At 48.3% G+C, this 27,010-nt stretch overlaps 1 protein-coding gene and 2 long non-coding RNA genes across 4 annotated transcripts in view; 1 reads left to right on the forward strand and 2 right to left on the reverse strand.

Moving 5' to 3' along the window:
- Positions 1-1,734, reverse strand: part of PGF (placental growth factor) — a 22,099-nt gene extending 20,365 nt beyond the window's left edge. The window contains exon 1 of the mRNA XM_049706598.1: positions 1,513-1,734. The gene's annotated coding sequence lies outside the window, so the exon portion shown is untranslated. The remainder of the gene's footprint in view (positions 1-1,512) is intronic.
- LOC125963643 (uncharacterized) overlaps positions 1-17,157 on the forward strand; it is a 23,263-nt gene extending 6,106 nt beyond the window's left edge. The window contains exon 3 of the long non-coding RNA XR_007475875.1: positions 15,116-17,157. This is a non-coding gene — a long non-coding RNA (uncharacterized LOC125963643). The remainder of the gene's footprint in view (positions 1-15,115) is intronic.
- LOC125963641 (uncharacterized) overlaps positions 5,204-27,010 on the reverse strand; it is a 23,142-nt gene continuing 1,335 nt past the window's right edge. The window contains exons 2-4 of one of the 2 annotated variants that reach the window (XR_007475869.1): positions 12,571-12,652; positions 7,945-8,084; positions 5,204-6,166 (exon numbers count right to left, since the gene is read on the reverse strand). This is a non-coding gene — a long non-coding RNA (uncharacterized LOC125963641). Of the gene's footprint in view, positions 6,167-7,939; positions 8,085-12,570; positions 12,653-27,010 lie in introns of both variants that reach the window. The other variant, XR_007475868.1, reaches the window with a different exon arrangement.

Raw genomic sequence — 27,010 nt, forward strand, 5'->3', positions numbered from 1 at the left:
CAGAGGAGGCAAGGCTTCTGGGTTATTCTTCTGCCCTTCAAGGGGTGGAGCCAACCTCAGAGATCTCCTTCTCCACAGAGTGGGAGAGGATGGGAGAGGAGACGGCGCCCACATCCATCGGGCCCCTTCTCTGTACCATTCACCTAAGGAGACAGATGCTCCCAGGTCATAGACAATCACAGTTAATTATGAATTAGCCTCTATAGAACCAGAGTCAAGCTGCAAAGTGCTACGGGAGCAGAAAGAGTGGGGAGAAGGCTGCTGGTGTGTGTGCGTGTATGTGTAGGGATGGGGGATCAAAATCAATATTGGACCTCTCTGGCCTGAGAATCCTGACCGTCCCTTCCCCCAGACGAGGCACCCACCCAGAAGCTGGAAGGGGAAGGGAGATGGGCCCTAGAACCAGGGCCTAATGCTTCCTGGGGAAGGAGGTCTTAATGCCCCAGCCACTTCGTCAAGGTGGCAGTGTGACAAAAGTCTTCTGCAGGGACTCCCCCAAAGGAAAAACGTCATGCCTACTTTCTGGGTAGTAACTGAAGGACTTCCTAGCACTTGATGGGGTGGGGCACTTGGGGAGAGGTAGAAGAAAATAGCAACCAGAAGCCCCACCCCCACGCCTCACCCTCAGAGCACCATGTCCAGAGGCTGCGGAGTCTGGGCAGCCAGTCTGTCCTCCGTTCGGCCTCCCAGAGCTGGCAGGGGACGAAGGACCCAGACTCTTGGCTCGGTGCTTCCCCAGTGTTGGGAGCCCAGGGGGTGGCAAGGGGCTTCTGTTCTCGTCAGGAATGACGTTGTCTGTTATGGGGCGAAAGGTCAGTGGAGACAGTATAGACTAAACATCTCATAATTGGAACGGCGTGGATCTGGGTGAGGATTGCTGTGAGGGCCCGTATCTGTTCCATTTTAATGTCATCCCTAAGAGTGTTAGTCCTTGGTCAAGCTGTCATTCTGCACTTCGGAGGGAGGGGGCCAGGCCGGTGAATCGGCAGGGCTCTGAGCTACAATGGGAGAGAGAAGGAGCTGCGTCTTCTGTGGGTCCTTCGCTCATTCAGCCCTACTCAGTGCCAGCCCCTGGGCTCACTGCTGGGGACACCAAGACAGCGATGGTGCTGGAGGAGCTTCTGGTCCAGTGCGAAGGGCTTAATAATGCTGTCTTAAACAATACTAAGTCTGTGCAAAACAAAGCCTCCAAGGCCGCTGCTGCAGACCATGGTAGCATGCGGGTGCGCAGCTCTGAACCTTAGATGGCCGTCTTCTCGAGGGCATTCAGACATGTGAGAGAGTGTTCCAGAGACTTTCCGAGAGGTCCACAGAGGACAGAAGAGGACATGGAGAAGGTAATGCTTGTGTAGCATCTCACAAGATGAATGGAAGTTTATCAGGAATCAAAGGGTGGAAAGAGCACTGTAGTCAAGGGGAGTACCTTGGTGAGGTATATAGATCCTTTGAGGGACATAGAGGAATCTGGTGCGGCTGGACTGTGTGCAGGGTGCGGAGGGTGTGCCTCTGTACCTGGAGATGAGTCTGGAAGGGAAGTCTGGAGTCAGATTGTGAAGAGCTTTGCAGGTCATACTGGGAGCTTGTAGTTTATTCTTCGAAGGGCTTCAAGGAGCCACTGCAGGTTCTTGAGCAAGGGAGTGATATGGCCAGATGTGGAGGGTTGGCCTGGAGGCAGGAAGACCAGATCTGTGCTTATCATAGAGTTGAGAGAGGCCTGAATCAGGACAGTGGCTGTGTGAGGAGACGGGATGGGACCCAATGCCACCCAGATAAGAGTTCACTTCCCAGCCATCTCTGGAGCTGGCAATGACTTTATGCCTAAGTTCTGGCAATCCTTGCCCCTTAGGGCTTCTTAGAGTTTTGGGTGTACATGGAAGTTTGGGGGTTTGACCTTTGGAAAGTCTCCTTAAAGGAAGAAGCATGTCTTACTTCTCTATCTGCCAAGCTTTTGCCTGGAACTTGAATATGATGGTAGGAGCCCTTGCAGTCATCTTGCACCTTTAAGATGAGTTGGAAGGAAACTGGGTCCCTGAAAACTTTGCAGGGTCTTCATAACAGCCCTGGCCTATTTAACTCCAAAATTATTTCATGTGAGGAGAAAATTAATTTCCATCTTGTTTAAGTCGTCATTATTTTGCAGTTTTCTGTTAACACATGTGCTATTCCACATTTTGCCTTATAAAGGTGAGAACATGAGTTCCACAGTTCTATATGAGTTTTATGGAAAAAAGACTGCTATCGTCCATGGCTTATCCTGGAGAGTGAGTCAGATTACTGCTTCCTAGGGAGAACTGGCGCTCTCCAATCCCCTCTCAGTTCGAAGCAGGCATGGGGAGGCCACAGTTAAGGGTACAGATGTTGTGGGCCAGCTGAGCTGGACCTGCCTCCCCAGCCGCATCCCTCTTTTCCCAGCTCTCATCTTCTCCCAGAGAGCACAAGAAGGAAACTGTGCTGGGGACAAGGGATGCAGAGGGGAGCCAGATTAGTTACTCTTATGGTTGGATTCCCAGGGGTGGAGGAGACAGAAAGTCTAGCAGAGCTTTCAGCAGACAGACAGCGGACCTCCAGCTGGCCCCTTGGGCCCCCGGCTCTCTTATGAGTCAAAGAACACTTGGCTGCTCCTCCAAAGATCCTCCTCTTCCTCCAGCTCCCCTCGTCTTGGAGAATACCAGGGGCCTCAAATCTATAGCTCAAGAGACCCTAAGGGGGCAGAATTGGCGCCTGCCTTGGGTATTATGCGGTGAAGGTGGGAGATGGGAGTGGAGATGGAGCTGACAGCTGCACTTTAACTCTCTAACTTTCCAGCTCTAGCTTTAGACCAGAACAGCTCTGGTGAGTCCAATTCTCCCCAGTTATGAATCAAATGATCCAGATGATGTCATATACTGTGAATCACTTCCCTTCCTTCCAGGAACCTGCAGGAGTTCTCTGGAACCCATATTTACTTAGCACTTGCTATGTGTCAGGTCTTTTGTACACATGTGCGATCTCACTCCATCCTCACAATAGTCCTGAGAGTCGGCATTGCCCCATTTTAGTGATGAGAATGATGAGGCACCAACAGGTTAAGTAACTTGCCTTAGGTCACCTAGCCAGTAAGTGACGGAGCTGGAACTTGTCAAGTGATACTAGACACGTGACCCCAAAGACCAGGTTTTTTTGTGCTGGACAGTGCTGGGGAGCCCCAGTGGCAGGGAGGCCTATTCTCAAAGTCACAGAGGGCAGTTTCCAGGTATCCCCAGACCTAGATCAGGGTGTGAAGGAGGGTCCTTGGCATCCTCCCTTTCCAGCCCTGCTGCCTCTCACCACATCTTACCACCCTCTTTTCCTCCAGGCTCATCTTCACGTCTTATTTTCTGTATGCAAAAGGTTTTGAATGACAGTGGATTTGTGATTCGGCCAATAATAATACTAATGAACCTTACGGAGATTTCCTGATTTCAAACCCCTTTCACATACTTAGTGTGCTGAAAACACCCCGTGAAGCAGCCAGATGAGGGGATGGAAGGGACTTGTCCAGGGCCACACAGCTATGAGCGTAGGGGTAAGGACCAGAACTCAGTTTCCCAGCTCCCACTTGGTACTTGGATAATGGCAAATACCATATGCCGCATGGAGTCTGACCTCTGACCTCAGACCTCTTAGCCCTTTTTGAATGACATCTATCCTATTCCAGGCCCTGTTCTAGGTAGTACTGGGGGAGAGTCCAAGAACTAAGCCACTTTCAGCCCCTGTGATGTTCAAAACCTGGCAGCACTAGGAGGAAAAGCTGAGGAATCACCCCTAAGACCAGTGCCAGTATAAGCAGTGATGGGTGAGGGGGTCTCAGAAGAGTCAGTTGGAGGGATCACTCTCCGCAAGTGTGCTGTATCCCTCCAAGGACCAAAAATCTTCATAACCATGTGCCACATTCATGAAGCTTGCTGTATCCTAATACCACCTACACTAGTATTTGTTTGTTTAGATTGATTATTTTAACTTAAAAAAAAAATTTAAAGGAAACTTTATATCACTACCTTAAATAGCAAAGTAACTGTAAAAATAAATTAAATTATAGCTGAATAATGCCAGTGAAGACTCTGAGCCTAAGGTCTGCTCTTTTTTGTTAAAAAGGACATTTAGCAAGTGTTAATGAGTTGTTAGAGACACATTAGCCCCTAACTGAGGCTTTCTTTTTAACTCATTAGAAGGATGGAAAGAGAATTGGAAAGGGGAAAATTTTCTTACTCCATGACTCTGTACTATTAAAGGCTAGCTAAAATCATCTCAAACACACCCCAGATCATCTCATATGCTGTCCATACTTTGAGAACCCATGGCATAGAAAAATGAACATCCCAATCCCATAGTCAGGGTAGGTGTAATGTTTGGGGAGCAGACTCTCACTGGCAAGGAAGCCTCAAGTCATGTTCTCTCTGAAAAATAACAAAAAGGATAGGCAGGCTTCTCAGTTTTGGTACAGGTTTTTCCAACTTGCAAAGAGTTGTGTGTTGTTTTTTTTCTTTCCCCAAGCATATGAAGCTCACAGCCTTATGCAGCCCAAAAGATCTCTGGGTCATTTTCCTCTCTATTATGGCTGCAAAAACTCATGTAGAGAAGGTCACAGGGCCCATGCAAGGTCATCCAGCAGGTTACCCCACAAAATACTTTGCAAATGCTTGATGGTCCTCTCTAGTCACCCTGTCCTCAGGTAGGTGAACACAGCATCACTTTGTGTGGGAAGCCTGTCCTGCATTGTAGCAAACCCAGACCCTCAGAGGCTGGTCCTGGAAGAAGAACTTCTGGAAGAGCCATCCTGTGAGTCTGATCTCTGCCCTGAAACAGGATTCACCTTCTCATGGGGGTCTCTCTGTTCCTGATGCCCTCTGCTCCCCCATTTTTGGTCCCAGTGGGCACTCAGGGGAAGGAAGGACAAAGGAGGTACAAACACTGAGGGAAGGGGAATGGCTCACTGTCCAGAGCCTGAGATAGACATCTGCCCTCCAGTGTCAAGGGCCTGGGATGGGGGCCTCAGTTCCTGGCCTGTACCTGCCTCCATGAGGACAGCTCATCTGCAAGCCTACCACCTAGGGTTCCTCCTACACTTTGCAGTCTCTTCCTGGTCCAGGTCCAAAGAACCCCATTCCCAGGCCTCTGCCTGGCCAGGCCTTTCAGCTCAGGGTTGGCTCTTGCACCAAGGGATGCAATTTTCATAACTGGTCTCAGCAATGCTTTCCCTTCCATTGAGACTCACCTCTTACATTCAGGGTGTGGCCTAGGGGTATAAACAGTCACTCTGTTTTAATTAAACAGTATACAGTCAGCCCTCCGCATCTGAGGGTTCTGAATCCAAGGATTCAAATAACCACGGATTGAAAATATTCAGTAAAAAAAAATTCCAGAAAGTTCCAAAAAGCAAACTTGGATTTGCTGCATACTGACAACTATTTACATAGCGTTTACATTGTATTAGGTATTGTAAGTAATCTAGAGATAATTTAAAGTATATGGGAGGATGTGCATAGGTTATATGCAAATACTATGCCATTTTATTTTATTTTATTTTTTAAAATATTCATTTATTTATTTTATTTATTTGGCGGCATGAGCCAGGTCTTAGTTGCGGCACGTGGGATCTTCATTGCCCCATGCGGGATCTTTTAGTTGCAGCATGGGGGCTCTCAGCGGAGGCATGCGGGATAGTTCCCTGACCAGGGATAGAACCTGGGGCCCTGCACTGGGAGGGTGAAGTCTTAACCACTGGACCACCAGGGAAGCCCCTACGGGGCTTTTATATACGGGACTTGAGCATCTTCGGGGGGTCCTGGAACCAGTGCCTGGCATATACCGAGAGATGACCATATATCCATTGTAGAAAATACGAACTAACATAAAGAATAAAATAAAAATCACCCAACCGTGTCACCCAGAGAAAACCTCTATTAATATTTTGTTTTATATTCTTCTAGATATGTTTTCTATGCACGCATATCTTATCTCTTATAAAAACGGCATCATATTGTTTGTAGCACGCTATTCTTCATTTTATCATATTTTGGTAATGTCTTTTCATATTAGTAGTAAAAATTCTACAGCCTTGCTGCTTGAAGTGTGGTCCAGGCACCAGCAACATCAGCTTCCCCTGGGAGCTTGATGGAAATGCAGAATTTCAGCTATCACCCCAGACCTGTAGAATCAAAATATTCATTTTAACAAGATCCCAGGGATATTCTTATGCACATTAAAGTTTGAGAGTGCTGTAATGTGGCGTCATTTTTAATGGTTGTGCTCCCAGGGAAGACTTATCACTGCGTGATTAAATTTTTCTTTTCAAATCTACCTATAATTGGGCATTTAGGCAATGTCTAATGTTTTCTCCATTATTAACAGCGCTACAAGGAGCATGCCTACATATTTGTTGCTCGCATCCCTTAAATTCCTAGGATTTCTGGGTCAAAGCCTTCTGATGCTTATTGTCGAGTTCCAGTAAAGCTGTCCCGTTCCTCCCTGCAATGTCCAGGATGATGAGATCCCTACACCTTGGCAGTCCTCAGTATCATCATTCTTTTACACCTTTGCCATCAGATCTGGGAAGGTCATGTCTCAGGTTTGTTCTGGATACATTTCCTTGGTTACTGGGCAGTCGAGTGAGTTCTCCAAGTGAGTATTGGCTGTTTGCATTTGTTCTGGCTGAGTGTCTGCTGGGGTTTTTTATACGTCAAGCCCACCGAGATAGTGAGAGATGTTGCCAGTAAGGGCTTCAGGGACGGTGGCCCCAATCCAGTCCTGGTGTAAAGTCCTGTGCGGACACTCCTGTTGCTGCTGCTAGAGGGCACAGTGGGCTAGGGCCAAACTCAGACCCCGTCTGGCTCTCTTGTGGGCCCCAGCCTCATGCTGTGTCCAGACCCCAGAGCAAATGCCCAGCCAAGCCCCTGCCTCCTGCTGCGGGCTGGGGACTGGCTGCCACCCAGGATGATGTTCTCAGGCCTGGCTGGGCACCCCACAGTTCCCCAGGCAGGCAGGCCTGCCAGGTGTGCTGGGGGGAGCCAGCGAACAAGACAATTCAGGGAAGTGACCCTGCCGCGTTGCTGAGCGCCTGCCCCAGCAAGCATTGTGAGCCGCCCTCTGGCCACCCTTGCTGAAGCTGCTGACGGGGGCAGCAGGAAATGGCGCTTACTCAGCCCCGGCTGCACGTTTGCTGCCTCCCCCCGCCCAGCCTTCCTCCCAGGCACAGCCTGCCCAGCCAGCAGCTGGGGGAAGCAGGGCGTGGGGAGGAAACTGGAGGGACCACCCCCCCTCGTCCCCCACCACCCCCAGGCGGAGCACCTGCGCTCTGCCGGCCCTGCCACCTGTTGCCTGGCTGGGCGTGAGGCCTGCCCGGGGGCCTCTGTGGCCAGTCAGGCTCGGGGCTGGGACATGGGGTGGGCCCTGGCCCCGGGGGCAGGCAAGCTTAGAGTGCCTTCAAGGACCCCGCCTTGACATCTACTCACTCACTCCCCACAGCCACTGGGATGCATGTATTATTATTTCCCTCTAACAAACAAGGAAATCAGGCTCAGAAAATGAGAGTAATAATAGCCTAACCTAGAGATCGCTTGTTCGGTGCCAGAAACTCTGAACACTTTGCAAATGTTAACTCATTCAATTCTCTCGAGAATCATGGCTACAACAGCAGACCCATTTTCACTGAGGAAACCGAGGCGTGGGGAGGTGAAGGCACTTGCTCTAGGTCACATAGCCTGTGAGTGCCGGATCCAAGCATCTCACTCCAAAGCGCACACCCTTCCCCACCCTAACCACCTGCCCACAAGGTGACCCCGCCGAGCTCCAGACCTGGCGGTCAGTAGCAGTGGGGAAGCTGGGAGGGGCCAGCCCTTAATTAGATTGTTTCAGCACTGGCCCCGCCCCCACACAGGAGCACCCACCGCGACCCTCATGTGGGCTGCTCAGTGGGAGTCACCTGACCCTGGGCCTCTGTCTCGCCATCCTCTTCTGTGTCTGCTTCTGTCACCAGATGTCCTCGGGGACCGTCTCAGTGGCTGTGTCCTCTGGCTGTCTCTATCCTGCTTCTTGACCCTGACTCTGCATCCATCTGGCTCCTCTCTCTGCAAAAGGGGCCGAGAGGGAATATGCATGGAATGTGGCAGACCAATTGTGGCACCAGATGCCATGGGCATCAGAAAAGCGTCTCCTGGCTGGGAGCTGAATGGATGGAGGATAAAGCAGAGGGAAGGGAGCGAAGAGCCTGCTCAGGGGCTGGGGACCCACGGGGCAGGTGTCTGGAGGATGAGAGGTGCCGGCTCCCCAGAACTAAGGAGGGTGCAGCAGCCCTGCACCGCACATGCCCAAGCTCCTTTCACCTTCAGCAGGGGTGGTGGTGGCCCTAGGCTGTCCCGAGGGCTGCAGCAGCTGTTGCTGCTGATGCTGTCTGTTGGCTGAGGGTGGGGGTGGGAGATACGGGGGGCCCGGAGGAAGGAGGGAGTTGTTCTCAGAGTGAGGGTCTCTGCATAAGCCTGTTGACAAGCTTTCAAATCTGCAAGATGGGACTTTGGGTTCTCAACCAGATTCACTTCTGTCCCAAGTGGGGCTTAAAGCCAGACCTCCAGGCCTTTGGCAATCAGGGAGGGGTCCAACCACCCACTGTTATGGTAACCTGTATCACTTAGGACTTCACAGAAAGGCCTAAAGCCTGCAGCCCCTGGGGGCCAGCGGCTCAGAATTACATGGCAATGGGCAAGCCCATGGGTGTGCCAGGGAGAACCCTACGGGGTAGGGCCCAGAAAGGGTTTGGCCCTGCAGCTTCCTTCCAGCTCTTGCCTCTTCCCAGCAGTGTCTCCTGGATCTGGCCTAAGTTGGACTTCAGCCAAGCTGGCTGGCCTCCAGGTGGATTTGGGTCAGACAGCTGGGATGTGGTGTTTCCCGCTCTGAAGAGATGGAGGCTGGAAATGGGGCCATGGTGGCTTTGGAGCCTGGAATGCTGAGCCTCTCAGCCACAGATCTCAGCAGGATGGTGGGGTCACCAGTGGGTGGAGGTTGGTTAGAATGTCTTTAGTGAGGTTTCCAAGGGAGGGGATGTGTCAAAGGATCAGAGCCAGGTGCTCCCCATAACTCCACCCGTTCTTTATCCGGGTGACCCTGAGACATGAGTGGTCCCTTGGGAAGGCCAGCCAGCTGGCCCTGAAGGCTCCTCCTGTGTCCTCAACCCATGGCTCTCCCTCATTCAGGAGAATACTTCCTTTCCTCTCTGAGGTCGGGTCAACCTGCCCCAGGGTAGCATCAGGCACTGTTCACTGGCCTCATTTTGCGTGTCCCGGTAGACTTGGTCATAGCTGCCTGGACTCCTGATTCCAGCATAGATGGAATAGCTCAGTTCCTCAAGACAATCTGTGCTTGGCTTTATGGGGTGCATGTGAATAAGAGCACAGCCCTTCCCCCGCCCCCAGCTGCCAGCTCGGAGGCCCATGTCAGACATGAGGCTGTCCTGCTCCTTCCCCTTGGTACCCGGCAGAATCGCTCATTTCCCCACTCTGGGCTCCCACAGCACAAAGCACTGACTGCATGAAGCTACCTAAGGAGCCCTCTCATCTTGACACTCTCCAGCTCAAACATTTGCCATGGCTCCCTGCTGCAAAAAGCCTTTTGCACTTTTTGGCTGCATGATCCCCTAGGATGAACCCTCCAGAGAACCCTTCCCTCCAATCAAGCCATCCCCAAGCCTTGCCCCAAATTTGGCCTGAAACTCCCCCTTCTCTACTCCCCTGCTCAGGCCAGACCCTCTTCCTGGAACACAGCTCCATGCCTATCTACTGAAATTCTACCCACTCTGCAAGGCCTGGGGTCTCCTGGTGCCCTGGGAGGCTGATGGCTCCCAAACGGACATGAGAGAAACTTCCCTTGGGGCCCCAGGTTTCCTCTTCCACCCCCTCCCGTGCTCTCCAGAGCCAATGGCTTTTGAACAACTTCCATCATATACTCCATAATGTAAATCAAGCAGCAGCTGAACCTTCCATTAATGTCCCATGTGAGTACACATGAAATGTGTCATTGTATGCAGATGAATATATGTACGTTCAGGGGAAGATATAAGGCAGCATATGTGCGTGGGGAGCTATGTGTGGGTTTGGAAGTGTGTGGGAATGAATGTGCCTCTGCTTGCGTGAAAGTGGGTGTGTACAGGTGTGTGAATGTGTGTGCACATGAGCCTGTGCAGGAGACCCTGTGCTCGTGTGCCAAAGCATGTGCTTTGTGGGTGTGTGTGTGTACAAGGCATGTGCTCACATCTGCAGGAGAATCTGTCTGTGCATGCAGGTGTCCGTGTCCTGGTGTGCTTCCTTCTGCCCTGCCCACGGGTACTGGGGAAGGCCAAGGCCAGGCAGTGTGCCTTCCATGTGCCACCCACCCCCAACTTCCAGGGGCATGAGGAGGGGGCTGCACACTGCATCCTGACTTTTGACAGAGATAAATGAAGCATTCCTGTGCGGTTGCCCAGCCATAGCAATGAGCAGCTGTGAGAGGCAGGGGTCTGGCCCCATGGTGATCTGGCCCCTGGCCTCCAGCCCTCAGGACCCCTTGTCCCCCACATAGCCAGTAACCAGGACTAGGAGGGCTCAGGAAGGGTCCAGCAAGAGGTAATGGCTCTGTTTTTGTCCCAGGCAATGGGAACCCTCCCTGGGCCTGTGAGAAGTGGCATATATTGGATGCTGGATGTGGGGACAGTGACAGGGCCAGAGTACCTGGAGAATGCCAGGGCTATGTTCCTCTTTCCTCTGGGGAGTGAACTTTAGAGGAACAACGCAACAGGTTAATAATGCTGAGGGAGCGTCCATCTGTGTGAACCCACTTTAGGTGGAACGAGAAGCTACAGGTTTAAAATGCAGCAAGGAAGCTTAGGCTAGACCGAAAGAAAGAGCATCCTTCATTGACCAAGGCCAAAAAATCTACGTCCGCAAAGATCCCCCAAACAGGATCCAGATCCATCCACGTGGTGGTGGATGGGATCGGAGGCAGGAGACTGGCTGGGTGTCCTCTGCAGCTCCGAGGGGGCCCAGAGGGGAGTTTGGGGAGAGGATAAGCCAGGCGCACTTCTGGACACTGCCCCTAAGATCTCTCCCCTCCTCTTCTCCCGCCAAAACCTTCTTATCCTCCACTTCCTGTTGCCCTCCTCTCACCTCCCAGTGGCTGCCCCAGCCTTGCCCCCAAAGTGGCTTCCTCACTCCCTCCCTGCTGCTCCAGAATTCGGGAAAGAAGCCACAGATTCTCCCAGCAGACCACCCCCAAAGGCCCAGCCCAGTCCCGCCTGCCTGGTCCCTGGAGTGTAGCCCTGGGCCTCCACCCACAGGAACAGTGTTTAGAGGCCCAAACTGGGAGGGGTGCCTCGGGAAGTCAGGGCGCTCTGGGAGGGCAGGGAGAGGGCAGGCCTCGGTGGGCACAGGCTCCACCAGGGTGGTCCTGAGGGAGCCAAAGCCAACTGAACGTGAGGGCGTGCCCTGGGCCACCACCTCTGTGCTGGGTCCCCCTCCTCTGAGGGGCTTTGGGGCCCCTGCCTTGCCTCTCCTGGTGGCTTCCTCTTGCTCCTGAGGGAGTGGCTGTGGGAGAGGACACGCAGAGGTGCTGGGGAGGGTGTGGAAGGATGGTGAGTGCCCGCTACACCCTGGGCTCCCCCCTCCTCCTTCTGGAGCCCCCATGCCTTCCCTGGGAGGTCTGACCCAGGCGAGCTCAGGGATGTGGGGAGGAGGTCATTCATCATCGTTATTTATTATTTCTTATGTAACGGGTGTTATGAAACATGGGACCTTGTACCAGGCACGACTGGGAATGTGTGAAAGATGGTCCCTACCAATAAGAGCTCCCCATGGGAATGAACAGGTGGGCCAGGAGCCATCAAGCCGGTTCCTACAGACCAGCCTGGAACGAGGGGCAGAGGCTGGGCTGGGCTCGGCAGGAGGTGGTCAGCCTGCCGTGATTGCCTGCTACCTCTGGGAGCCTCGAGGTAGGAAGGGAGCTGGGTTTGGGGCCCCCTGCACCACAGCAGGCTCGGATCAGCTCTGGCTCCAGGGTGGCCTGGGTCACAGCTGGAGTTGTCACAATATTGACCCAGGAGGAGATAACATCCAAAGGGCTTGGAGTCCCAGTCGGATAAGGAGGGGGATGTCGCCGGAAAAGATCCCTGGCCCCCAGGGGGATCAAACTAAATGGGGCTTTAATAGGTCTCTTCCAGCTCAGATTTCATGGGTAATTGGAAGCAGGTCTTGAGTTGAGCAGAGTGGGCTGGCCTAGTGGCCTGCCGGGCGGGTGCCGCCTCCATGTCACCCCACACATCCCACTGAGGCCTCATTAGGGGCTTCTGGACTCCGTTTACTCTGCTTTGGAAGTGCTGCTGTTTTAACCCCTTCAGGAAAAGAAGGTGGATAAGTGGGGAGTCTGAGTTGGCTTGGCGGGGGTGGGGGTAGGAGAAGCATGTCCTGAGCCAGACATGCACCGGGCCTTCATCCACCATTCATTCATTCAACAAACGTACATTAACATTTAAAGCTGGCAATAGCCCTTTAAGTTAGAACCCTTACATTTTTTAATTACAAAAGACGTACATACGTGGGGACTTCCCTGGCAGTCCAGTGGTTAAGACTCCGTGCTTCCACTGCAGGGGCCACAGGTTCGATCCCTGGTTGGAGAACTAAGATCCCACATGCCATGTGGCATGGCCAAAAAAAAAAAGAGGTACATACTTGTTGAAATAAAATTCAAGTAATATCAAGGTATATTAAGTAAAAATTGCACTCACTGCTCTGTCCCTCCCTTAACTTCCACACTCCTGGATAACCTCTGTCTACAATTTATTGGATGTCCTTCCAGACCTTTTCAATGCATTCTGTGCTACATCCTGCTGTTTTCATTCAACAATGCATTGTCAATATCCCTCTGAGGCAGTAAATAGAGTGTGGATATTCCTCACTCCCATTTTAAAGATGAGAAAACTGAGGTTCAGAACAGTTTAATGGCTGTCCCAGGCTGCACAGCCAGGCCTTATTCTCATCTTGCCACAGCTTCCAGCCCCTTCACTGCAGAGAATGGATATGATGGAGCAGAGACTGGAAAACCCCTGAGAAAGGGGCTGGGGTGGGAGAAAGGGGCTGGAGAATGAGAAGGAAGCAGCAGGCTAGGGAGGGGTACGGGGTCAGTGCTGTGGTGCCTCTCCTCCAGTGTCCCCCAGGAGCCCATGCTGTACCCATGCTCAGGGTCTTGGGGTGCTGGAGGCCTGGGCTGGGCAGGGCTGGTCACCTGGCAGGGAAGGGGTTTTCAAACCAAACCTAGCAAGAGGGAAGGAAGGATTGTATTTCAGCCCCCAATGTGCCTGGGGCACATACATTCCTAGGCTTGAAGGGACACTTCTCACCTGACACCATTGGTGGGTGCTGGCCACTGCCCCTGCCCACCAGTGCTGACCTGATGGGCCTCCCTCTAGGGCTCCAGCTACCTGGCCTCCAACATATCCTCCTGTGGAGAGGGCGCTGCCCCTTATCCCAGCCAAGGCCCTGAGCAGCCAGGACCAGCTCCTACTCACAGATGGCTTGGGGCACCCCTCAGGGAGGGGACTGACGGGACAGGCAGGTGGGAGGCCAGCCTGGCCTGTGCCTCAGGCTGAAGTTGTAAATAAGACAGGTTCTGAAAAGGTCATGACCCAGAGGCCTCCACACCAGACACCTAGCTTTCCTCCTCCTTGCCTGGGACCTCCAAGGGAGGGAACACAGAGGATGTAGAGGAAAGAAAATATCAAGTGTTCCTCCAGGGCAGCCCACATACTCTCCCCCAGCCATATGCATGGACGCACACACACACTAATGCAAAAAGGAAGAACTTGGCCGAAGTGTAGCACAACAGCCCATCAGAGATGGCTTAAGGAATGCTGCCTGTAGAAGCAGGGGCAGGGCCGCTGGCCCAAGAGCTCTCTATTCCTCAGACTGTCTGGAAAAATGCTCCCACAAGGACCACCCAGACATTGAAGGGGATCACAGAGATTCTCCCACAAGGCACTCAGACCAACTGGGGAAGAGGACACCGATTCACTCACTTTGCCAATATCCTTGGCAAACTTACTCTGTGCCAGGCACTATGCACCTGCAAGGCTCGACCGGTACCAGGCACCAGTGGGCATATGGGGATGAGGGGCCCTTCCAGCAAGAGACGAGCAGGTCTCTCCACATGGGGTTGGCTGGGCAGTCACTGAGGGGCTGCAGAAGACTCTTTGGCCAAGCTGAGGCCACACCTAGGATGCGGACCCTCGCCCTGGACCCTGCCCCAGCTGGTGCCTGAATAAAAAGAGCTCCGGAAGACCCGTGTCTCCTCCCTGCCCACAACCCACCCACCCCCACAGTTCTGGCCCTGGCTGGGGCCCCAGAAAGAAAATCACCGAGGAGGATTGAATGTCAATTCACAAACTAATCCGATCAGTGCAAACAGCTATAGCACATGCTGTTCCCTGCGCCGTGGCCCCCTCCCCTGCTCCGCAGACCCTGGCGGCTGCTGGCTGACAGGCCCGGCCCCTGCCTGGCTGCGAGGCCAATTACAGCAGCCTTAATCACCATGGTGGCGGCGCGCTAACAACTGTCTGCCCGTCAGTCTCCTTCCCAGGGTGTTGAGGAGGGGGTGACCCCTCACAGCTCTCCTCGAAGGAGCAGGAGTGTGAAACTGGATCCCAACAACAAGCCGGTGGCCGCCGTCCAGGGTAACGCCTGACTCCTCTCGCTGCTTGCTGGTCTCCTGTGTGTTTGCCTGGCTCCTCCTGGCCCCGGGGTGGAGGGCCCACCAGGACAGGCCTGGAGACTGTGCGTCCCCTGAGCACTAACGCCATTGCTCCCTCCCAGTCCCAGTGGTGCTGGGGAGGCAGGCGCTCCCGGCCAACCAGCGCAAATTAGGTGCCTGGACATTGAGGTCTGCTTGGCATTTCCTGTGTTGGCTTTGGCTGGTGAGGCCAGGCCAGTGGGCCGCCCTCTTGACCTGAGCCGAGTCAAATAGGCATGTCCAGAACTCTAGAGCCTACTGACTTCTGCTCTGCGCCCCACAGGGAATCCTGTTCCGGAAAAAAAGATCACCCCTCCCCGCCTGGGTTCCCACTGAGCTGCCTTCCCTTGCCTTGTAGGGTGCTGTGACCGCCCGAGGCCTGGCCGGCCCCCAACCGGCCTCATCTCACTCATGTTCCTCAGGCTGAGGGATGGAGCCCAGGGAATTGGTGGATCTCTGAGCCTTCCAGTGACTCCTGGATGTGGTGAGGCCCCTCTGCCTGCAGGCCAAGGTTGGGGTTCAGTGGGGGGCTCTGAGCACCTCAGATCCCTTGCTCCCATCTGTCTGTGGAATAATTAATTTTCCTAGCTCAAGGCTTGTCCTTTGACTGGACTACAAGGAGCCTTAGGCAAGGAGCCTGCTCTGGGTGTCAGCACCCAGGTTCCAGCTTGAGAACCCACAGGAGCTCCCTTGTCCAACCCCGGAAGGGCCAGCTTCACCTGCAGGCTTCAGCATTGCTGGCTCCGGTTCCTCAGCCCATGTTTTCTTTGGCTTTGGGTCTCTGGGACACCAGATTGTCCAAAACAAGATGACTTCGTGATACTCATTTTCCCAAACAAAAGAGGCTGCAACACAATCAGGTTCTTTGTGTGCAGTGCGGTCCCCAGCTGCTCCCTCTCCAGTTGCCCCCATCCCTGCCCCACCCAGGTTCCCTTGGGGCATAGAGCACTCCCCATTCCCAGTGGCCAGGGGTCTTTGGTCTAGGATTGGACCAGGCTGGGCAGAGAGGGCAGACCCAAATCCCACCCCCATAGACCATCACTGGTCCACAGCCCTTCCCTCTCTCTTCCTTTGGGTGCCAGCAGAGCCCCTGTGAGAAGAAGCAGGAAATGGGAATAGTCTAGAGCAGCGGTCCCCAACCTTTTTGGCACCAGGGACCAGTTTCGTGGAAGGCAATTTTTCTATGGACTGGTGGCAGGTTGGTGGGGTTGGTTCAGGCGGTAATGTGAGCGGTGGGGAACAACAGATGCAGTTTCCCTCGCTCACTGCTCACCTCCTGCTGTGCGGCCTGGTTCCTAACAGGCCGTGGACCAGTACCGGTCCATGGCCCGGGGGTTGGGGACCCCTGGTCTAGAGCACAGGGTCTAGAGTTAGACACCTGAGTACAAATCCCAGCTGTACTACAAACTAGCTGTGTGCCCTGAACAAGGTACCAAATGACTGTGGAACTCACTTGCCTTGTCAGTAAAATGGAGACAATAGAGGTACCTATTGCCTAGGGTTTGTGAGAGGAGTCATTGGGCCTAGCCTATAGTAATCCCTCAAAAAACGGCTATCCTTTTGCGTGGGATTGGCTGAGCAGTCACTAAGGGGTCTGCCAAGTGGTCCTGGGCCAAACTTAGGCCACACCTAGGATGGAGACCCTGAACCCCTACCCCATAGATGCTTCCTTGTTCCCAGGCCAGCTCTGCCCTGCAGTCTCTCTGAGTAGGCTCCAGACCTAGGCTGGCTCTCTCCTGAGTCACTCTACTGCATGGCCATCAACGACTTGGCACCTCAACTGGACAGACGAGCCCAGGGGGCACTCACAGATTGTTGGGTACATGAATCCCTGCTGGTGGAGGCCTCCGTCTTTCTCTAGGGAAAGAGAAGTCATGGACAAGCAGCCTTGGCTCCTCAGGGCCAGGCGCATGAGTGCTCAGAAATGTGCTAAACGTGTGGTGAAGGAAGGAAAAGGCTCTGGATTTCCTACACTGCTCATGGGACACAAAAGAGAATGGTTGCCAGGGGCTGGGGGGAGTGGACAGTTACTGTCTAATGGTGCAGAGCTTCAATGTGAGAAGATAAAAAGTTCTGGAGATGGTGATGGTTGCACAAGAATATGAATATAGGGATTTCCTTGGTGGCGCAGTGGTTGAGAATCTGCTGCCAATGCAGGGGACACGGATTCGGGCCCTGGTCCAGGAAGATCCCACATGCTGCAGAGCAACTAAGCCCATGTGCCACAACTACTGAGCCCATGTGCCACAACTACTGAGCCTGTGCTCTAGAGCCCACGTGCCACAACTACTGAGCCTGTGTGCCACAACTACTGAAGCCCGCGCACCTAGAGCCTGTGCTCCACAACAAGAGAAGCCACCGCAATGAGAAACCCGCGCACCGCAATGAAGAGTAGCCCCCGCTCGCCGCAACTGGAGAAAGCCCACACGCAACAGCAAAGACCCAATGCAGCCAAAAATAAATAAATAAATAATTTTATAAATAATTTTTAAAAAGAATATGAATATACATTTAAAAACAAGCTTTACTTTAAAAAATGGTTAAAATGGTGAATTTTATGTTATGTATATTTTACCACAATTTAAAAGAAAAAAGAGGTCATAGAAAATACATCAAAATGTTCTTAATGAATATTTTTGAGTGAAGGGATTACGGGTTGATCTTTATTCTTTTTAGTTTCCAACATTTTGCCCCTAGTAAATGAGATTTTTTGTTTGTTTGTTGTTTGTTTTAAGGAAGCTTGCTTCAGCATCTGCCAGATGTGTGCGGGGGTGGGGGGGGGGAGGCTCGGTCCAGCTGCAGTTGGAAAAAATGAGGGGAGAAGCACAGCCTGCTGGGCGAGGGCTGGCTCAGAGAAGGCCCAGGGTCTCCCCTAAGCTCTCGCTCCCCCCTGGCTGGCCTCTTTCTCTGCCTTCCCTTCACACTCTGAGCCTTGCCCAGGGGCCTCTCTGTAGGAACAGTACAGTTGCTAGCCTGAAGGGGCTGTCCCAGCCATAGTGGGAATGCGGGCTCGGGGCTTTCTCAGATGGTCGGTACCCGAGAAGCCTTCCCAGCTGCTGCTCCGCCCCAGCCCAGCTGCAAAAACAACAGTCCATACCCAAAGCCCTGTTATTGCAGCCCAGAGTGTTGCTTCAGTGTGCAGCAGCAGGAGTAGGGATGGGGCCAGTCAGCCCTAAAGAGACCTAGGGAGATGGGAGGTTCTCCTCCTGCTCCGCTGCAGGAAACCTGGCCCCAAGGTGTAGGGGGAAAGGGCTTTGGGAGGCCTGGGGGCTGAGAGCCAACTCTGCCAGTGGCTTCCCTGGCTCCCTGGGGGCTGTGGGGGGTGGTGGTGGAGGGGGGCAGGAAGTCAAGCCACTTGGGAACCCGCTGAGCCAAGCCGTGGGCAGGAGGCGGCACCACCGTGGCTCCCAGGCAGGCCAGGGCCAAGGCTTTCCCACGGGGTGCGCCTGGCCACTGGGCTCCAAGGATGCATCCACCCCAGGCTAGGCTTGTGAGCCCTGGGAGGTTTCCACTCAGGTTTCCCTTCAGGGGGTAGGGTTGGCAGGGAGATTCCCTTACCCACCCCCCAGCGCCCTCAGTTGTGTGCAGGGCATCCTAGCAAGGCTAGGGCACAGCTCTCAGAGGACTGCCACTCAGCTTTCTCAGCATCAGCTCCAGTCTCATCCTTTGGCTCCTTATTCATGTGGCAGGGTAGGGACACAGAGCTTTATATCCCCAAGATCCTGAAGACCTCAGGGACTGGTGGGAGTCTGGCCCATTTGACCCCTAAAGACCATTCCTCCCACTCTAACATGAAGGGTACAGACGTTGTGGAGTTAGGAGGCACTATGGAAGTCACTGGAGAAGACCAACCTGGGTTAGAAGCTCAGCTCTGTCTCACTGGCTATATGCCTGGGCATGGCATTTAACCTCTCTGAGCCTTGGTGCCCTCCAGTGTAAAATGAAGAAGTTAACATTTACCTTGGAGAGACTTGGACGGTTTCGATGTAATTAATACATAGCCTCTGGCACAACGCAGGTGCTTCGTAAGTGGAGGACACTGTGATTCTTATTACTCAAGCCCTAAGAAGTGAAATTAGCTGAGATTAGAAAGAACTTTCTGGGACTTCCTTGGCGGTCCAGTGGTTAAGAATCCGCCTTCCAATGCAGGGGATGCGGGTTCGATCCCTGGTCAAGGAGCTAAGATCCCACATGCTGCGGGGCAACTAAGCCTGTGTGCCACAACTACTGAGCCCACGTGCCTCAACTAGAGAGCCCACGTGCCACAAACAAGTGATCCCGTGCGCCACAACTAGAGAGAAGCCAGCATGCCACATGAAGATCCCGCGTGCTGCAACTACAACCCAATGCAGCCAAAAATAAATAAATAAATATTTTTAAAACAATAATTAAAAAAAGAAGAAAGAACCTTCTGATCTCAGTACTCAGTTCGGTTCTCCCCATCTGCCACATTCTGCACAATGTAGACAGCACGCTTGAGAAGCCTCCTTGCCTCTCCTTTTTCCACTCTGGTCAGGAACCAGTTAATCAAACTACCCTCTGCAGTTAGACAATCACTGTCTGTTGTTAAGGATGTTCCTGGCCACAGGCCTCAAACCAGGGATAGAAACTATTCCAAGGAAAGAAGGAGGGGAGCCAGATGGGAGACGGTGGGCCTTGGGCCCCTGCAAGCCACCAGCAGCCTCTGCCCGTAGGTTAGTTGCTAAGTGTCACTTATGCCCCAAAAGTGGTAGGAAGTGCTAGCACCCAGGACCCAGGCTTCCTGACTGGGCTGCCCCATCATGCAAGGTCTGTAGCTGTTCTGAAATACTCTCAGGTAGTTACACTAACTGATTCATTCTTGAAGAGAGGAGTTATAGAAATAAAAGCGAGCATTATTTTTGTCTGGACTATCTGGTCTTCAAAATTCTAAGTACACCAGAACCACCTTTTATTAGAGATTTAAAAAATTCTCTTGATTATGGGTATGGGTATCCAGACCTACTGCTTTAAAGATCAATAGTAGTACAATGTCTCTGAATCTTTAAGATCACTACCCTTTACCAAACGTCACTGTTATTATCATCTCCACTGACAGATAACATCACTCAGTTTCGGAGGGGCAGACCTAAGATTTCAACTGCGATTTACATGACTTCCAAGCCCAAGCATTTAAACATTTAACATTCCATTACACTGCTACCATAGCTAAGAGGATAACTGTGGGCCTTGGTCTCCACATTTTTTCCCCCAGAATCACAGACTATTTGATTTTGTCTACCTATGTGCTTGGTACAATTCTCACTTAGGATGGACCTGTCAATTGTGGAATAACTGATCTCTTGACCAGAGCCAGCCCACTTCATAGGGGTCTTTAGAGACCAAAAGAGATAAGGAATATGAATATCTTTAACTAAAAGGCAAGATCCTCTAACTGTAAGGGATGCTGCTGCTTATTATTACTGAGTCTCCCCTGCTACAGGGGCTATTTTCCAATATGCAATGTGGTGCTTATATTTATTTATATGCTCGATAAATATTTGTTGCCTATTGAATATGTTGTTCTATGAAGAGCAACTGTTAATACAGTCTTAATAACAATAGTGGTAGTAGTTTCTTCTAATCACACTCTCTGGGACTACCACTGTGTCTGTCAGTAGAATTTCCCTCCAAATTCCTAGCAACGAACCACATTTAAGTGCCAGGGAATCTCAAGAACAGAGCCAGTTTCCAAAAAATATAAATCCACATTTAGACCAAGACTAGCTTCTAGTCTAGCAGAATCAATCAAATAATAATAAACTCCTACCTTAGCTGAGAATAGGGTTGGGTCTCTTGGAGGACAAAAGAGAAACATAGTCAAGGCTCTAGCAACTCAACAATTTAAGCCAAAGGGGAATATGTTGAGAAGTCCAAGGGTGGCTCCACCTTCAGGCTCCATTTGCTCTTTCCCCTCTCGCTCTAGGACTTGGCTCTGCTTACTTCTGCTTCTCCTGGAGCAGTTGCCTGACTTTCTCCTTCAGACAAGCTTTTCTCCATGACGCAGGAAAGCTGGCCACTGATAGTCCAAGCCAACTTCCCTAGAGCAGATTTAGAGGAGAGAAACCTGCCGTCTTCCAGGTCTGTATAGCAAATCACAGGGAAGAACTGAATGGCTTTGCAAAACCAGCCATCATGGAAGTGGGTGACTGACTAGACCTGGGTGGTGTGTCATCCCTGTGGTGAGGGGCCATGCTGGGCACCAGGAGACCCTGGGATTGACAGTTTCACCTGAATGACATGGGATGAGGAGGGGCAGTTCCCAAAGGAAAGGGGGTGCAGGGCAGACAAAAACAACAGGTGTCCACTACAATAGCACTTGTTCTCAGGTTGCGTAGAGACATGACTTATCCACCAAAACAATCAGAGAAGGATAAAAACAGTAGTGCATTCACATGCCCAAGCCTTGAGTCAAAGCCCTTCAGGAAAAGGAAGTGATCTGATGGCCTAAAGGAGATTCTTTAGAACAGGAGAAAGACACAAATATTTTGGTCAGCTTCCCTCCCCCTACTTGAGAATTATCATCATAATCACCTTATTCTCCAAATTAAGTTTGGAAACTGCATTTGATAATCATGCAGACAATTAGCCAGAATGTTTGAGATTGGGATCCTTTGGGAAAACCTGGAAGATTTGGTCAACATAATCTTACTCATTGAGAGAACGGGCCTGATGAAGGATTTTTTTCTTTGACTTACAAATAACTTTTCTTTCTGATTATAAATGGGTGTGTTTATTGCAGAAATTTTGGAAAATACAGAACAGTACACAAATGAAAATAAAAACCACTCTTGCATTTGTTAGGACTGGGTGTGACTGCAAGTGAGAGGAACCCCAAGATAACAATGGCTTAAACAGGAGTGAAGTTTATTTTGCTCAAAGCTACACGAAGTCCAAAAGTCCAGGCTGGCATGGGAGTTCTCACGGAGGCCTCAGGATGCCCAGGCTCCTTCCAGCTCACTACTCTGCCTTCCCTGCAGTGAGGCCTGCATCCTCATAATCTAAGCTAGCAGAGCAGAAAGGAAGCAAGAAGAGAAAAGGATAAAGAGGCCAAGGACCCATGACGGCTATCTCCTAGGGAAGGTTCTCATAAGTAGCAACACAACACGTCCATACCATCCCATTGGTAAGAATGTAGTCACATGGCCACATCTACCTGCTGGGAAGACTGGGAAGTGTAGTCTTTTTTCTGGGTGGCTATTTGCCCAGGTAAAACCCTATTATCATAGAACAATGGCTTTTGAGGCAACTAGGGGTCTCTGATAAACCTGTAACCATTAACACCCAGAGATAACCACTGTTAACATCTTGGTATACGTCATTTATACACACATACAAAACCACACACACACCTGCACATAGAAAAATAGATATAGGTATATGTAGACATATAGATAATGATACTTGATGTATATATGTGTGTGTGTGTATAGATGTGTGTGTGTGTAAGTATATATGTGTGTGTATTTTTATAATTTATATGAATAACATATAAATATTTTAAATGAAATTGAGATCCCACCAATTATACTATTTTCTCATCCTCCTTTTTTGAAAAATTGCAGACCTTAAATAAATTCTCTTTTATTATCTATTTTAGCACTGAGTCATTTAATAATTACAGTTAGAATAATGTAATATTTTATGATTTTCTTTTAAATACATGTTTTTCCTTTATAAATCCTGGTTCATGAAGTTTTATTTATTTTGAAATCACTGTAGATGCACAGGAGGTTGAAAGCAAGGTACACCAAGGCCCATGCATTCTTCCCCTGCCTCCTCCAATGGTAACATCTTATACAGCAGTGGTACAGTATCAAAGCCAAGATATTGACACTGGTACAGTCCATAGAACTTATTTAGATTTCACTAGTTATACATGGACTCATGTGTAGCCTTACATAACCATCACCACAATCAAGAAACTCAGTTCTACTATCCTTTGTGTCATGCCTTCAGAGCCACACCCATCCCATCCCCCCACTCATCCCTAACTCTTGGCAACCAGGAATCCATTCTTTATCTCCATAATTATGTTTTATCATTAATGTTACACAAATGGAATTAGGTAGTATGTATACTTTTGAGATTGGTTTTCACTCAGTGTAATTGTCTAGAGGTTCATCTAAGTTGTTGCATACACCACTAGTTCCTTCTTACTGCTGAGCTGTATTCCACGGTATGCATGCACTGCAGTTTGTTTAAACATTAACCAATCGGAGAACATTTATTTGGGTAGTTTTCAGTTCGGGGCTATCATGAATAAAGCTGCTATGAACATTCATGTACAACTTCCTATTTGGACATAAGTGCTCATTTCTCTGGGATAAATGACCAAGAGTGTAATTGCTGGGTTGCATTATAAGTCCATTTTCAGTTTTGAAAGGAACTGCCAAACTATTTTCCAGAGTGATTGAAACTTAACAGTATGTTGTCAACAATTCTCCTTATCATTAAGCACTTCCTATGTCATTAAATATTCTTCTAAAACATGATATTCCATTGCATGGCCATACTATAATTTCCAAACAATTTCCTAATTTTGAATTTTAGGAATATTCTTATTTTTGTGTTATAAATAATAAAGTGAAAAATATTGTGGATAAATCTTTGTGCCTATTTCTGATTATTTCCTTAGGATAAATTTTTAGACATAAATATGCTGGTTTAAAGGGTATGAAAAAAAATTTTAAAGTCTTTTGCTTTTTTTTTTTTTTAATTGTCCTATTAAAGGTTTCAATTTACAATCCCACAGCAACATATGAGAATTGGGCAAAGTTTCTAAAAATACTCATATTTCTACATAAACTGCAGTCAAACAGTTGGTATCCTTAATATATAAATATATCTTATAAGTCAACTAGAAAAAATAAATACCCAAAATCAAGATGCTTTGGGCTGCAAATGACAGAAAATTCCAATTAAAATTATATAAGCAATAGAGAAATTTATCACTTCATATAATAAGAAGTCTAAAGGTAGGGCAACTTCTGAATTTGTCGATTTCACACAACTTTAAGAAAAAGGCACCACGATATATAGACTAATGGTGCAGGCTCTGAAGCTAGATTGTTGGGTTTACATCCCAACCCTTCCATTTACTGAGTGTGTGACACTGAGCAAGTTACTTATCTTATTTATGCCTTAGGTTCCTCTTTTAAAAATGGTTATATTAATAGTATCTGTCTCAAAGGATTGTTTTAAGGATGAAGAGTTAATATATGTAAACTATCCATTAAGTATTGATATTATCAAGAGTCTAGGTTCTTTCTGTTTTTCTGTTCTGAAATCCTCAGAATGTTAACATTATCCTCAGTCTTAAGACCTCATGGTCACAAGATAGCTGCATTAACTCTAGGAATCTCATCCAAGAAGTCCAGAAATAGAAGAGATTACGTAGTCTGTTTCTTTCTTAAGAACAGGGAAATCTTTCCAGGAAGTCCCAAACAGATTTTCCTTACATCTCACTAACTAGAAAGTGTGTTATTCTACACCAATCTGTAAAAAAAAAAAGTAGAATGGAATTACTATGATTGGCTTAGACCAATCAGGATTTATTCATAAGCTAAAACCACCTTCCCTGTGGGTAGAAACAAAACAAAATCAGTTATTTTTAACAAGGAAGAGAAAAATGGATATTGAATGAACAATCAGAATGTCTGCTATACATCATATTAGAAAAATGGGCAAACCACATGCACCAGTAATTCATAAGAGAAGCAATGCAAATGGTAAATAAACATGAAAAAGGCTCATCTTGATTAATGAGCAAAGGAATGAAAATTAAAAGGAGTTTCTGTATTTTCTCTACCAATTTGGCAATGATGAAAAAGAATGATAATCATCTACAGTAGTGACAAATATATAAGATGCCTAGGAATAAATTTTATACACAAGATGTGCAAGACCTAAATGGAGAAAATTTTAAAATTTTACTGGACAACATTAAAGAAGACCTAAATAAGAAGAGATATACACCACGTTCATGGATAGTAAGACTCAGTATCTTAAAGATGTCAATTGTCCTCAAATTGATATAGAGGTTTAAAGCAATGTCAGTCAAAATCTCAATACAGTGTTTTGGTTTTTTTTTTGAGAAATAGACAATTTATTTCTAAAATATATATGAAAGAGCAAAGGCCCAAAACTAGTCAGGACACTCTTAAAGAAAGGAATATGGTAAGGGAGTTTTTCTTACCAGAGAGCAAGACTTAAAAAAAATAAGACAGTAATAATTAAGATAATGTAATACTGCCTCAGGGATAAGCAAATTTAGCAATGGAACAAAATACAGGGCCCCAAAACAGACTCACACAATATACAAACTTCACATAGTACAATGGTAGCACTGAAAATCACTGAAGAAAGAATGGAAAAAGAAAATAAAATTGGATCCCAGCTCTTACCCTACATAGAAAGTAATTCAAAATTATGTGTAAAGGCAATTTTTAAAATACAGGAGATTATCTTTATGCCTTTAGATTAGGGAAGGATTTTCTAAATAAAACACAAAAAGCATTAACTATAAAAGACAAGATTGATACATTTAATCACATTAAAATCAAGAACTCTGTTCAAAGACATCTCAAAGTGAGTAAAAAGACAAGCCATAAACTAAGAAAAAAATTAGTATTCAGGATATACAAGGAACGCCTACAAATCTATTAGAAAAAGATTTTTTTTTAACCAAAAGCAAGTAGGTAAAAGACACAAGTAGATATTTCGCAAAGCAGAAAAAACACATGGCCAATAAACATATGGAAAAAGAAAAAAAAGAACAACCTCATTAGTAATCAGGAAAACAAATTAAGATTCCAATGATATATCCTTTTATATCCACCTGATTCCACCCCCACCCCCCAAAATAGTTGATAATACCAAGTGTTGGTAAGCTAGAACTCTTTAAGCCCTACTGCAGGGAGCATAAATTGATTTAACCACTTTGGAATACTAGCACTATTTGTAAAGTTGAATGTTCACATAGCCTATGACCCAGCTGTTCCACTTGTAGGTATGCCAAGATATACAAAAGAATATTTATAGTTTATATTCTCTCACCCCCCAAAAAGATTGGAAACAACCCAAATATCTGTTGAAGGAAAATGAATACATAAATTGTGGTATAGTCACATGATGGAACATTACACAGCAGTGCAAACAAGAGAACTACAGATACATATAACAAGATGGATGAATTTTAGCAACATCATACTAAGTAAAAACAGCAACTTGTAGAAGATTACATTATAATACCATTTGTAAAAAAACTCCAAAACAAGCAAGATTAATCACTATGTTGTTTAGGAATTGTAAATATAAATTATTTTTTCATAAAGCAAAGGAATATCAATCAAAATTTAGTTTAGTGGTTATCCTTGGGTGTGGTAGAAGGCAGGGAAATGGGTTAGGAAAAGAGCACACACATTGATGTGATGGTACTGGCAGTATTCTAGGTGTTTTTTAAAAATATCACAAATTATTTATGTTTTAAAATTGTGGTAAAATACACATAACATAAAATTTACCATTTTAACCCTTAAGTGTGCAGTTCAGTGGCATTAAATGCACTTACATTGTTGTACAATATAAATGAACATCCATCATCAACCATCCATTTCTAGAATTCCTTTCATCTTGTACAACTGAAACTCTGAACATTAAACAATAATCCCTCCCTCGAGCCTCTGACCACCACCATTCTACTTTCTGTGTCTATGAATTTGAGATTTTTAGTTTTCAAGTTGACAGATGGGCCCATGGGTGTTCATTTTGTTGTCAAGTTTCATAACTTGCATATACATATGCACATATTCTTTTGTATGTATAAAATAGTACGTACCTTATTTTTTAACGGCTTTATACCTGGAAAAATAATGACAATATCCAAAATTGGCCAGAACATAAGTGCCAGCAAGCATGTAAACTCATAGAATTTTTTGGACATTTTAAACTTAACACACAGTAAAATTGACAAATATTTTATGGCTTTTGGGAGCTACTATGTTTTCAATCTTGGTTTCTGATTATTCATCAGTAGTATACAGAAATATGATAAATTTTTGTGTGTTGACCTTGTATCCTTGCTAAATTCATGTATTAGTTCTAGGAGGCTTTTTCTTATTATTGTTGATTCTTTGGGAATTTCTATGTAGACAATGATGTTTTCTGTTAATAGGGACAGTTTTCTTTCTGTTAATAGGGACAGTTTTCTTTCTTTCCAGTCTGTATGTTTTTA

Source organism: Orcinus orca, chromosome 2, assembly GCF_937001465.1.
Source record: "Orcinus orca chromosome 2, mOrcOrc1.1, whole genome shotgun sequence".
Lineage (NCBI taxonomy): Eukaryota > Metazoa > Chordata > Mammalia > Artiodactyla > Delphinidae > Orcinus > Orcinus orca.